Source organism: Mesocricetus auratus, unplaced genomic scaffold (genome assembly GCF_017639785.1).
Source record: "Mesocricetus auratus isolate SY011 unplaced genomic scaffold, BCM_Maur_2.0 Super-Scaffold_100676, whole genome shotgun sequence".
Classification (NCBI taxonomy): domain Eukaryota; kingdom Metazoa; phylum Chordata; class Mammalia; order Rodentia; family Cricetidae; genus Mesocricetus; species Mesocricetus auratus.
The window spans coordinates 52,178,704-52,191,079 of NW_024429266.1; the positions used below are offsets into that span (position 1 = coordinate 52,178,704).

Here is a 12,376-nt window from a genome sequence, read left to right on the forward strand (position 1 = left end):
CTTTGAATGAAAAGAGTTCCTCTGGCAGTCCCAACAGTTGCAGCACAGCACACAGACACCTTTAGTTCACTACCTAGCAAGTGCTCTTGTGTTTTGGAAGAATCAAATGCAGTGATTGGGTAGGATTCTGCTGACAGTTATTTCCATTGGTTCTTTCTCAATGTCTGGCACTCACAAGTGAAGAAAGCCCCTTTCTTCCCCACAGGGCGCTTGCAACCTGATTGTGAAAATAATATTTACTCACTTGGGAGTCATTTGTGCATGCTGTGAATTCAGTAGGTCAGTGCAATTAGTGTGAGAAGAGTAGAAAAACAGAGTTCTTGCACAGTGCTTGAGATGGCGGCAACACATTCAAGTAGCATTTGTTTAGTTTAAGCACTTGCATGTGTAGTATTTCATTGAAACTTCCCATCTTCTCTGCGGTAATTGCTCTTAATCCCCTTCGAAAAGCTAACTGCTATGGAATGCAAACAATTTTTCTAGGACCACCCAGTTGGGGGAGTTAGGATATAAATAAACTCTCTACACTAAATCCCATCATCTGTTTGTTGTATCAACTTTACCTTGCTTTGCAATACTGAGGGCAATGCACAGCATATTACAAGTAAAATAAAGGTTGAATTCACAATCGCCTTGCAGTAATAAAAAGGCATCTTTGTAACAACGTTTTCAATTGTTAAAGCACATCAGTCTCCCAGTAAAAGACTCGAGGTTAGATAACTCAAGTGAGTCACCATTGTCTCTCTGGGAAGGTGAAAAGGGATAATCGATGGGGAGATCTTGCTGGTGGGTGCATTGCCTTATCTTAAGCTAGATTACTGCCCATGTCTCAGGCCATTCACACCAAACCACTCCTACCTGAAGCATCCTTCTTTAAAGAGTTACAATAAAAATCAGAAACACTTTCATTTTATCGTGAAACCATCAGAAATGCCTTGAAGAAATGGAAAGAGACCAGTACAGTCTTCACTTGAGTACTGTTGAGATCTTCCCTTAAAAGGCCTCTTTACTAGTATACCACACAGCATGTTGAAAATAGTCGCAGGAGAACAGCTGGACTGTTCAGGCACAGAGTCTGAAAGCAAATGAAGCAGCAGTATTGTGTCATCAAATCTCTGAGCCCGGGAGCAAACGATAAGACATGTTCCCTTTCTTATTTTTCGTTTGCAGGTGCAATCATTTACAACTAAATGGCAGGACTGTCTCTCACACAAGCAGTTAATATGCTCTAGAATTTTCCCAGGAACCAGATGGCATGCATACCAAGCTTGTTGAAATAAGAACTGAAATCATCTGCCAATAAGTCGCATGGAAGTTTTCCACAGTCTCCTTAGGTGACCCCATGTAAGATTTTGAAGTTTTTGAGGTCAGGGAGCTTATAAATATTCAGTCTTGGTGACTCATTTCCAGGGCTGTGGTGGAGTAATTATAGACAAATTCTAGTTAGCCATCAATGAAAATATTTCTGACTTCAGCTCATGTTAGAATGCCTTTTTTCCCTAGTATCACCCCTTTGTTTTCATGTCTTGCTAAATCAGAGTGCCACCTAATGAGAAGCAGATAAAACAAAAGAGCCAAAGGCAGCACTAGTTACTTTCTTTATGGATATTATCAAGGTGAGTCCAAAACTTTAGAGGATATATGAACAGTAGAAATTATATCTAAAAATTTCAGTAGTTTGACCCAAACAACATCTGTAATTAATAGTCTTATTTTCCTTGGAGTGATATCCTAAACCCCATGTGCATTTCTAGCGGGCAGAGTCGTGTGATATGGCCTTGTCCAATACCAATACCTCACAGGTTTGTATATCAGTGTTCACATGTCCTACTAAGCCCAGTCAGTCAAAGCCAGTGAAACATAATTGTGACATTCTTACTGAAAGTCTTAAGGATAAGTGTCCTTTTTCCTTAGAGCGTATGAAGATAGAGATGCTGATGGGCATCTTGTTACACTGAAGAGGTTTCTTGAGGATGAAGGTAGGGGTGGAAAATCTTAGAAGTGGGAAAAGAAAATGGGTGAGGTGGGTGAGGGAGAATTGTGTTTGGGCATCTCTTGATTGCTACAAGTATCTTATTCTATACTCAAGATTTTGTTGTTGTTACTGTTGTTATTATATACAACAATATATCCCTATTGGTTTAAGTTGCTATGAGCTAGGTCTTTGCTATTACAATTTTTAAAATATGTATTGTAAATTATATATATATATATGTACATATATATAATTTATTCTAGCCCAGATTGTGGAAAAAAGCAATAATGTACTCCCAGGCATTAATGAAGCATCTCTATGGTAATTTTATACTCAACTTCTGGAATAGTATTCATTTGCTCAGAAATATGAGTCAAAATTCTTTTTCTTCTAAGTACACCAAGACATGGATGGCTTTTCCAGCCTCCCACAAGAAGGCAGTGTGATGAAATGGATGGAGTCATGGATGGTGAAAGCACCCCCATCCAGAAATTGTTCATTTGGAAACAGTTATACTTGTGAACAGCAAGAACATGTATAGCAGGATTGTGTTTTCACCCATATATGAAGGAAACCATGAAATTTATTTTTCTCTAAGAGAAGAAAGAGAGTAAAACACTTTTTCAGATGCCACGTAGACGTATGATTTTCTTTGTCATTTTGAGTTCAGTTTTCATCTTCATTTGTTCAAAATGGCACTGGATGGATTTATGAGGCATAACTGGGCCTCTCTGGTCCATTTCTCACAGTGACTATGGTAGATTTCCTCATTACACCACAACTCTCTCTGAATTATACACACACACACACACACACACACACACACACACACACCTCTGAGGATTTGTTCATCCTTCAGTTTATTCCTTACCAGTGATTCTCAGCATGATTAAAAGAGTTTGTTGTGTATCTGGGTGTTAAAACGCTTGCTTAACTACTTTTTTCCTTCTTTTTCCACATGTTCACGCATGCATGCGTGTGTGTGTGTGTTTATGATTTACATGTGTATAATATTCTATGCACACAGGTATCTATAACTAAGCTTTCCCTTTCAGGAAGGCACTCTTGGATATCATTCCACCTCCCTTCCAATCTCATCCTCTAAGAGTCGTTATTTCCACTTGTCTGTATTTGGTCATATCTCCTTGAGATTCAAATTGAGCCAGGATTTGACCTGAGAGCTGTGTGTGGAAGAGATGTGACACAAGTCTTAGAGTACCTACTTTCCAAACTAGATGGTCCCTCATGCCTCCTTTTACTGATACTGGCTGACATTGGAAGTGGTGGACATTCCTTTAGCGTGACAGCAGATGCAACCAAAGTATGCCTAAGCCATTAAAACTACTGTGGCTATGATTGGCATTTAAATCGTATTTGACTATTATATTTGCTGGGTCTTTCCTGGTTTATTTAATTCCCAGTCTGAAAATGAAAGCTTTTCCCCTGTGTTGTTACTGCCTCCTCCCTTCTCAGAGTATTAGCTTGCTGTACTTACCTCTTGCCATCTTCACTTGCTGTGGCATCCACCCAGCTAGCATGGACCAGACCCCAAGTCTATCACCTGTTAAATATCTAACTACAGAGAGACCCCTGCAATTAGCTTCTTCCCAACTAAGATGAGCACGATTACACCACCTGCTTCAGAGGATAATTAGAGAAGTTGAATGACTCAGATCACATGAAGGACCAAGTGCAGTGTTTGCCATCATTATCAATAGGTTATCCTTGGCATTTGCAGAATTCATATCCTGTTCTGGGTACTGTTTTAAGAGTTTTGCATAAGTGTTACCCTATCAGGCAAATACCATTGTTTTATATTGCATGTGCAGAGAGGATAAAGTAATTTTTGTAAGGTTGGAGCTGAGAGTAGAACTCAAAGTTGGTCCCTTTTCTTTTCTCCATTGTCCTAAGAATATGTCCACAAAATCCCTAACTTTCATACAGTTTATTGAAAATGACAATACATGACCTTTCCCAAAGGAAGACAGAGCATATCTTCCACATGAAAATGCAGTTACCACGTGCATGCCCTAGAATGTCTTAAGTTCTTAATTCTTTACAAATCCTATTTCTACCATTTTGCTGAGGCAAGTATTTAAAAATAGAGTTCATACTTTAACATCAAGCATCACCAATGTGTGACTAATGCCGAAGTGAAATAGCCTGGCAAAGCTCCTTAGCTGGGCTCTGCTTCCATATTTCTACTTCTTTCAAAACATCTTCACTTGGATGCCCAGCTACTAAACAATGAACAGAGAAATAAAGGGCACCATTCAGATTCAATGTGTGGCTTCAGGAGCTGGAGAGATAGGTAGCTCAGTGATTAAGAGCACTTGTTGATCTTTTTGTTTTGTTTTGTTTTTTTGGTTTTTCGAGACAGGGTTTCTCTGTAGCTTTGGAGGCTGTCCTGGAACTCACTTTGTAGACCAGGCTGGCCTCGAACTCACAGAGATCCGCCTGCCTCTGCCTCCCGAGTGCTGGGATTAAAGGCGTGCGCCACCAACGCCCGGCAAAAAATGGCAAGCCGCCCAACGTGGAGCTAGAACCGACGACCCTTAGATTAAGGGTCTCATGCTCTACCGACTGAGCTAGCCGGGCACTCTGCACTTGTTGATCTTGCAGAGGACCCAGGCTCTATTCCCAGCACTCATGTGTATATACCATATGTAACTCCAGTTCCAGTAGATTTGATGTCCACTTCTGACCTCTCCAGGTACCAGGCATAGATGTGGTGCACAGACCTACATGCCAGCAAGACATTCATATACATAAAATAAATCTAAAAACAATGGTGTGTGAGGGGTGACTTTCTGGTTTTCCAGCATTATTTGAGTCCCAGTTCTACCATTTTTTCATTTTTGTGACTTTGAACATCTTGAACACCCTTTGAGATCCAGATACTGTCCCTGTAAAATGAGACAAGCAACAGAGCTCATACCAATGTAGAAGGGCTGTGCGTGGAGGTTAATATTGCCAGTTTGACAGGTTCTGCTCATCTAGCCTAAGCCTCGGATGTCTGTGAGCTAGTTTCCAAGACTGTGTTGACTGAGATGGGAGGGCCCAGCCTAAATTCAGGCAATGCCATCTCATGGTCTGTGGTCCTGGACTAAATAAGAAGGAGAAGGCCGTTGAGGAAAAGTCTTCATCTCTCCCTGCTTCCTGACTGTATCTACAATGTGAGCAGATGCTCACTTCCTGTTTCACGACTTCCTGCTGTGCTGCACTTTCTCTCACTGTACACCTGAGTAATTCCTTCCCCCCTTAAGTTTTATTTCTCAGGGATTTTGTCCCAACAACAAGAAAAGTAAAGTGTCATACTTGTATAGCACAGCAGAATGACTCTCATCACTTGGGCCTGATAAATATTTTCTACCCCTTTTTATATAATTATCATGTGCATATTAATTGTATCACTTCATGATTCATATGTAAATTTCTATTCTACACAATACACTTTTTTCTCAAGTGATTGAAACCCTGTACCTTCCTTTTATTTACCATTTGTGTCATGTCCTATTTAAATTCTTCATAGAATAATACAGAATATCAGTTAACAAATTATAGTCAATGTTGATCACCACGTGCTTATTTCTTTCAAAAGCTAATGCACTTTATTCCTCACATCAAGACCCTGGATGGAACATCTACCTCCTGCTGCCTCATCCCCGCCACACAGCCTCCCTCATCATTCCGGGACCTGCTTCATTGTTTCCTGAGATTACTGAGATACAGCTTTTAATCTGTCATCCTACAACAACATGCTCTGACTAGCATTGAGACCCTCTGGAGTACTCTCCCCAATATCATTCCCCCTCTGCCCCCATTTCTGGGATGAGTCTACACCTTCACTACTCATCAAATGTGCTGAGTATTGCCCTGTCTCTGTGTCAGGTGCCTGGAGTTCCTTGGGCTTGAAAACACAAACCCGACTAAGCCTCTTCTCAATACTTCACCTTTGGTAGCTCTGCCTTTACATTAAAATGTAATGTCTCTGCAGGTGTGTTGATAGAGTCGGCTATAGTTTAAGAATCAATGCCTCGAAAATGCTCCAAATGTTACAGGGCATAGAGATACCCTGTGAACTCAGCCCCGGCCCATCACTTGCTTTTCTCCACTTCTTACTTGGATTCTACTCCTCAGTCTTAATTACTTGCCAGCAATTGTCCAAATGTCCTCTGCTCCCACATCTTATCTGGAAGACTGCCCTAAGTCTCGGGTGCCTATCTCCTGTGTTTCAGTCTTTCCAGGCAGTCAGCAGTTAATTACTATGGTAGCCATGACTTACCATAAGTCAATGACATACTAGTCTGTTCAGGATATTGACATTTAGAGTCAAGGTACTTCGATTTCTTCTTCAGAAAGTAAGAACCATATAATTGAGTCATCTTATTTTTCCTTAAGAGAATTCACCTCTCCCTGAAAGCACTTCAACCCTTTCTACAAACTGTGTGCTCCAACATGTACCTTTTTTTTTCTTGAGACAGGGCTCTCACTGCGGAGACCAGGCTACTGCAGCAATCTTCCTATAACTGGAATGGCAGGCTATGCCAACGTCCCTAGTGTTTTTGTTTTCTTCCTTGCTCCCTGTGGACTGCATTGTCTTTACTACTTAACATTTGCCAGCCTAGAACTTGTTTTCTAGGAACATTAACTGAGTGGCAGTTCAATAGTCTTGGCAGTAAAGAAAACTTTTCCAATATTCTTGGTTCTCCAGTGATGAAGTCTAGAAACACCATTTCAGTGCCTTCCCTCCTAAAGTGAGCTGATAAGAGACTTAAGATCATCAAATATGCACTTCTGGCAAAACCCTGAAGCACCCTAAGGAATCTAAGTCTGTTTCTCTAACCAGACATACATACATACATACATACATACATACATGCATGCATACATACATATGCACATGAATACATATATACATACACACACACGCATCTATTCATCCATCTATATATCTGCCTACATATTATCTATCTTATAATGCTTTGTTAGTTTAATTGTAGCTTCATCAAGCATTATTAAAACAAACAAAGGAAACCTCAAGGTCTGATTTTTGTTGTCTTGTTAGAAAGATAAAACTAACAGTGATGGCCACACAAAGACTCATGCTCAGAGATTTTCCAATCACTGAACACATGAATAAATTATCAGCTCACTCTGCAGAGGCCTCCACTCCTGCTTCCCAGGGAAAGTAATGTCATTAGGCAGGCTCTCCCTCCACTGTTGACTTCTGCATCTGTCTCCAGATTCACAGTGGGAGAGCGTGTCTCCAGATCAGCACAGGACTTAACCTCTTTATGCCTTGCAGAACTCTGTGCTCCCAGCTAACACTCATTCTGTGTCTTTATTAACATCAATCACTTGCCCTGTTGAATTGTCCACATCAGGAGATGCCACTTAGCCTGGGTCTGCTGTATCTCATTCAGATGGCAGTAGCTGGGTGAATGTTTGTGTAATAAACATACGAATCTGAATCCCTGTTTGCTGGTGATCTACCTTTCTCCTTTCTGAACATATTAAAATACTACTGAACCCATGAATCTGAGGTTCTTCTATGCCTGAGTGACCCAGACTTTAGCTTGCACAGCCTTCCTGTTTTATTCACTGTGACTTCCTTACCATAGCCTCTGAAGGCTCAAAGCAAGCTCTTGCCTTAGAACATATCTAAGTTGTCCTTCTTCACAATTAGCATCCTCAGATTTCTCCTCAGCTGCTCTCTCACGGCCTCCCCATCTTGCTCTGATTTGGTGTCATCTGAGGACAGTATCCACACCCTCCACTCTCCCCAGGCCCCATCCTTGTTTTATTTTGTAGTTTAGTTTACATACAATTCTTTTAATGATTGATTTATTTGTCATTTGTGTCTCACACTCACATGTCTATAAACATGAGTTTTATAGATATTTTGGTTTATTTTATGTCATTTTTTCTCACTCTTAGAATGGCTACTTGCCACATAGCTGTACTGTATTTTGGGTTTTTTTGTTTTGTTTTGTTTTGTTTTTTGGGTTTTTGTTTTTTGGGGTTTTTTGTTTGTTTGTTTGTTTGTTTTTTCGAGACAGGGTTTCTCTGTATTGTTTTGGAGGCTGTCCTGGAACTAGCTCTGTAGACCAGGTTGGCCTCAAACTCACAGAGATCTGCCTGCCTCTGCCTCCAGAGTGCTGAGGTTAAAGGTGTGCGCCACGAATGTCCGGCTTGTACTATATTTTTATTTCAACTTATTTCACAGATATTTATGAAATACTGGAAGCTGGGTTAGTGTAATGATCAGAAGACAGAAGCTTTAGCCTTGAAAAGACTATATTTTATTAATTGTTTAATGGATTTTCGCCGTATAAATTGTAAGACTCTGAAAGAAATGCACTCCATCTTTTATTTAATTTTTGTGTATTTTCCAGAAGTAACTTACTTATTAACAAAACCCTCAGAATTCTCCTAATAATTGCATATAAATTTATACATCTGGAGAAGATCTCTCATTTCATGACTATGCAACAAGTTTTCAACCTAAAGTCCTCAGTATTATAGATCACAAATATCAATGAAGATATTTCAAGAATGACAGCAGAAACATAGGAAGTGAAGTAGTTAGGAGGCTAACAGCTAACCGTTTTTCAGACAAGGAAAACAGTTACTTGAACTAAGAGGGGGCAGTTGAGAGCAGATTCAATGACAGAACTAAATAGCTGAGGATTTCTTAGATGTTATGTGAAGGGAAACAGGAGGGACCAGGGAAAATAGTCAGTCAGTGTTTGAGGCCATTCTGATCAATGGGTGGGGATGGTAGAAGTGGCCTGGACTGCCAGGCAGTCAAAGGAATGTTCAGGAAGGCCATCGAAGAGACTTCAAGCTACAGTGAGCTGTCAGAGGACTCGTGTGTCTCCCAGAAATGGGGCTCATTTAATGGAGGTACAGCACTCAGTATTTTCTCTGAAGAAACATAGAGAAGGATGGGCATAGCTGAACACCATGGCGACATTTACAGTTTTGGAGCAAAGCTATCGCATTAATTACTTCTATGTGCAACCATATTCTTAAAAAGTACAAGATATGGGAGAAAGGATTTACTGTGGTTCATGGTTTGAATACTGTGGTGGTCTGAATGAAAATGGCCCCAGAGGCTCACAGGCAGTGACATTATTAGGAGGTGTGGCCTCGTTGCATCAGGTGCAGCATTGTGAATGAAGTGTGTCACTGAGGAGTGTGCTTTGAGGTTTCAAGTGCTCAAACCAGGCTCAGTGACAGTCTTTCTCCCTGATGCCTGCTGATCCAGTTACAGAACTCTTACCCCCTTCTCCAGCACCATGTCTGCCTTCAAGCCACCATGCTTGATGATAATGAACTAAGCCTTTGAAGCCTGTAAGCCAGGCCCAATTAAAGGTTTTCCTTTATAAGAGTTATCCTGTCATGATGTTTTTTCACACCAATAGATACCTAAACTAAGACAAGAGCCAGCCCACCTTGGTGGGGAAGACCTGAGTCTAGGAGTCCTTCACAGCTGGAACAGCTGCAGGCTTCCCACATATGAACCCATGGAGAAGTGAAGAAAGAGGAATGCTGTTATTCTTCTGGCTGTCTTTCTTCCTAGATCCCAGCTCATAAGAGTGCTGTCATAAACACACCCCAAGATGGGCCTTCTCATGCCCTAGTTATTTCTTATTCCAGTCACTTTGAAAATCAAGCTTAACATAGCCCTTTGGAGACTTCACTATTTTTCAAGAATAATTTCTAACTTGGTACTTGGTCCTATTAAGAAAAAAACTAAAGAAGTTGATGACAAGGGACCAAGTTTTCATGCAAATGTGAATTGCCTGTAATAATGTGAATGTTATCTGATCCACCAAACCATAGGCACTGTACTTCATCAACAGTGTGGTTCGCATGAAATGAGGCATGCACAGATTTGAAGGCACAAATATTTTACATGAGAAAGTAGCCCAGAATTTCATGGCTGCTGTTCTTGTTAGACTCTTAGTCTCTTGACTCTCAGCCCATGACTGTGACCTCATGGGAAATTTGTTATAACCAGTTGACTAAAGAGTAAAGTTGTCAGAATCAGTTTCAGATACTTCTCCATGATAATCAGCAGACCTCTAAAATAAACAGCTGTAGTAGTGCAGTCATTCAGAAACAATACTTGAGGTTGAGAAAAGTTTGCATTGATCAGAATGTCAGGGAGTGTAGCTATTTAATCATTTGTTTTCAATAAGACCTAGGTAGAGGTGCAGATCTATCCAGAGGCTAGCAGTGTGGTCAAATGGTCAAGGGTGTAGAAACAGCACTATTGGAAAGCTGGGGATTAGTGGTGTTTCAAGTAACTATGTAACAGTGTAATTCTCGGTAAAAAATAAGCTACTAATCAAGCAACAGCATGGTAAGAAGTTTAGGTAGCATGAAAGGGTGACATATGAACAATTTCATTTGGAGAACCACATAGAAAAGACAAGCTGTAGGGGCAAAATACTTGACCAATTGTTACTACAGTCTAGTTGATGTACAGAAGAGGTTAATCGAAGAAGAGGCAGACTCCCTCGGGTAAGTACTGAGCTGAACTCAAGAAAGCCAGTAACAGAGAAGGAGGACTGATGACCAAAGGGATTAAGACTGGACTGGTTTAACCCCCAGAAACAGCTGACCTGACAAAGGTTAACTCTTGAATCCCAGGCATCAGCCTGGGAATCCAGCATGGGACTGATGAAGACCCCCTGAATGTGAGTGTCAGTGAGGAGGCCTAGGTAATCTATTGAGCCTTGGGCAGCAGATCAATACCCATCCCGAGTATACACACGGACTTTGGACTCCCATCGAACAATGTGAGGTGCACTCTCACCCTGAACTCTTGGGGAAGGGTCTAGGCCCTGCCCTATATGAAATGACAGACTATGGACACCCCCATGGAGGGCCTCACCCTCCCTGGGGGAATGAGGGGATAATACGGGGTTGGGGGGCATGGGAGGAGGGGAGGGAAAGGGAGAGGGACCTGGAACTGACTTGTGAAGCAACCTTGTTTCTTATCTAAATTTAAACTGAAAAATAAATAAATAAATAAATAAAATAAAGAGGTTACTCATAATAAAATTAGATAAAACCTCCAGAGATTTCATTGGAGAGATAAAATGGTTTTACATCTTCATTGTAGTGGAAGCTGACAACTATTAATGTGTACCACAAAAATAGAAACAACTGAATATGGGTGATTTTCACTATGTAATATGTTTCAGTAATGAAAGAGAATATATCTTGATGACTATAATAATACCTGACAAAGTGTACTTCACACAAAGATTTTTCCTTCCATCCTATCTAAGACTCAGTAATCACTTCAGAAGAAGTAAAAAAAGAATATAAGACTTAGAAGACAAGGAGAAGGAATGTGTGATGCTTTCGCCTGAGCATGGCACAGCCAATGCCATCAGGACCTCAGAGCAGCTGTGGATGCCTGCCATGCCTACAGAAAACTGGGAGTAACAGAAGTCACTAATAGACCAGGGAGGCCCTACAGGCTACTGATGATTGCTGAGGAAGGGATAGTTATTATTATCAGTTATGTACACGTTGAGTAGCTTACCAGTCTCCAATGCACAATTCATTGGGCCTCACAATATAAAAGGTAAAAAGAAAGACATGGTTGTGAGAAAAGGAATTATAGGTAAGGAGAGAGTCACATGAGTTGAGGGGAGATTAAAGGGGAGGGCATGTTACAGTAACCAGAAGACATGTTATACATATATGAAATTGTCAAAAACCAAAGTTCCATATACATAAAACAATAAATATTCAAAAATTGATTATCTAAACTTTTGACTTGAGGAATGAGATTAATAAGGTGAAATAAAATTCAGTGTCATGTGAAGAAAGAAAAACACAAAGAACAATTTCATGAAAGAGAAAATGGGAAATAATGAATGAAACCATAGTCTAGTTCTTTGAGATTAACAAAGCTGATAAATTTCTAGTCAAGAGGTCCAGTAATAAGAGCAAAGATACAACCAATCAATATGGTAACTCCTTGTTCAGGTTGCTTTCGTGTAGAAGCCAGGACCACCAGCCCAGGGGTGGCGTCACCCACAATGGCCTGGGCCTGTCCCACAAAAATCTCTATGCACTTGCCTGCAGCCTAATCTTTTTTTTTTTTTTTCGTTTTTTTCTTTTCTTTTCTTTTTCTTATCTTTTTTTAAAACTAGAAACAAGCTTGCTTCACATGTTAAGTCCAGCTCCCTCCCTGGTCTCCTGCACCCCCACTAATTTCCCCAGCCCCCCAATGCCCACTCTGCTCCCTAGGGAGAGTGAGGCCCTCCATGGGGGAATCTTCACAGTTTGTCATTTCATCCAGGGCAGAGCCTAAGTCCTCCCCCATGTATTCATGCTGAGAGAGCACCCATCAATGTGGGATGGGCACCC

General features: G+C 40.8%; 1 long non-coding RNA gene across 1 annotated transcript in view; it reads left to right on the forward strand.

The window, feature by feature from the left end:
- The window catches only part of LOC121136675, a 51,650-nt gene that overhangs the window by 29,218 nt on the left and 10,056 nt on the right, over window positions 1-12,376 (forward strand). The gene's annotated exons all lie outside the window — the stretch shown is intronic.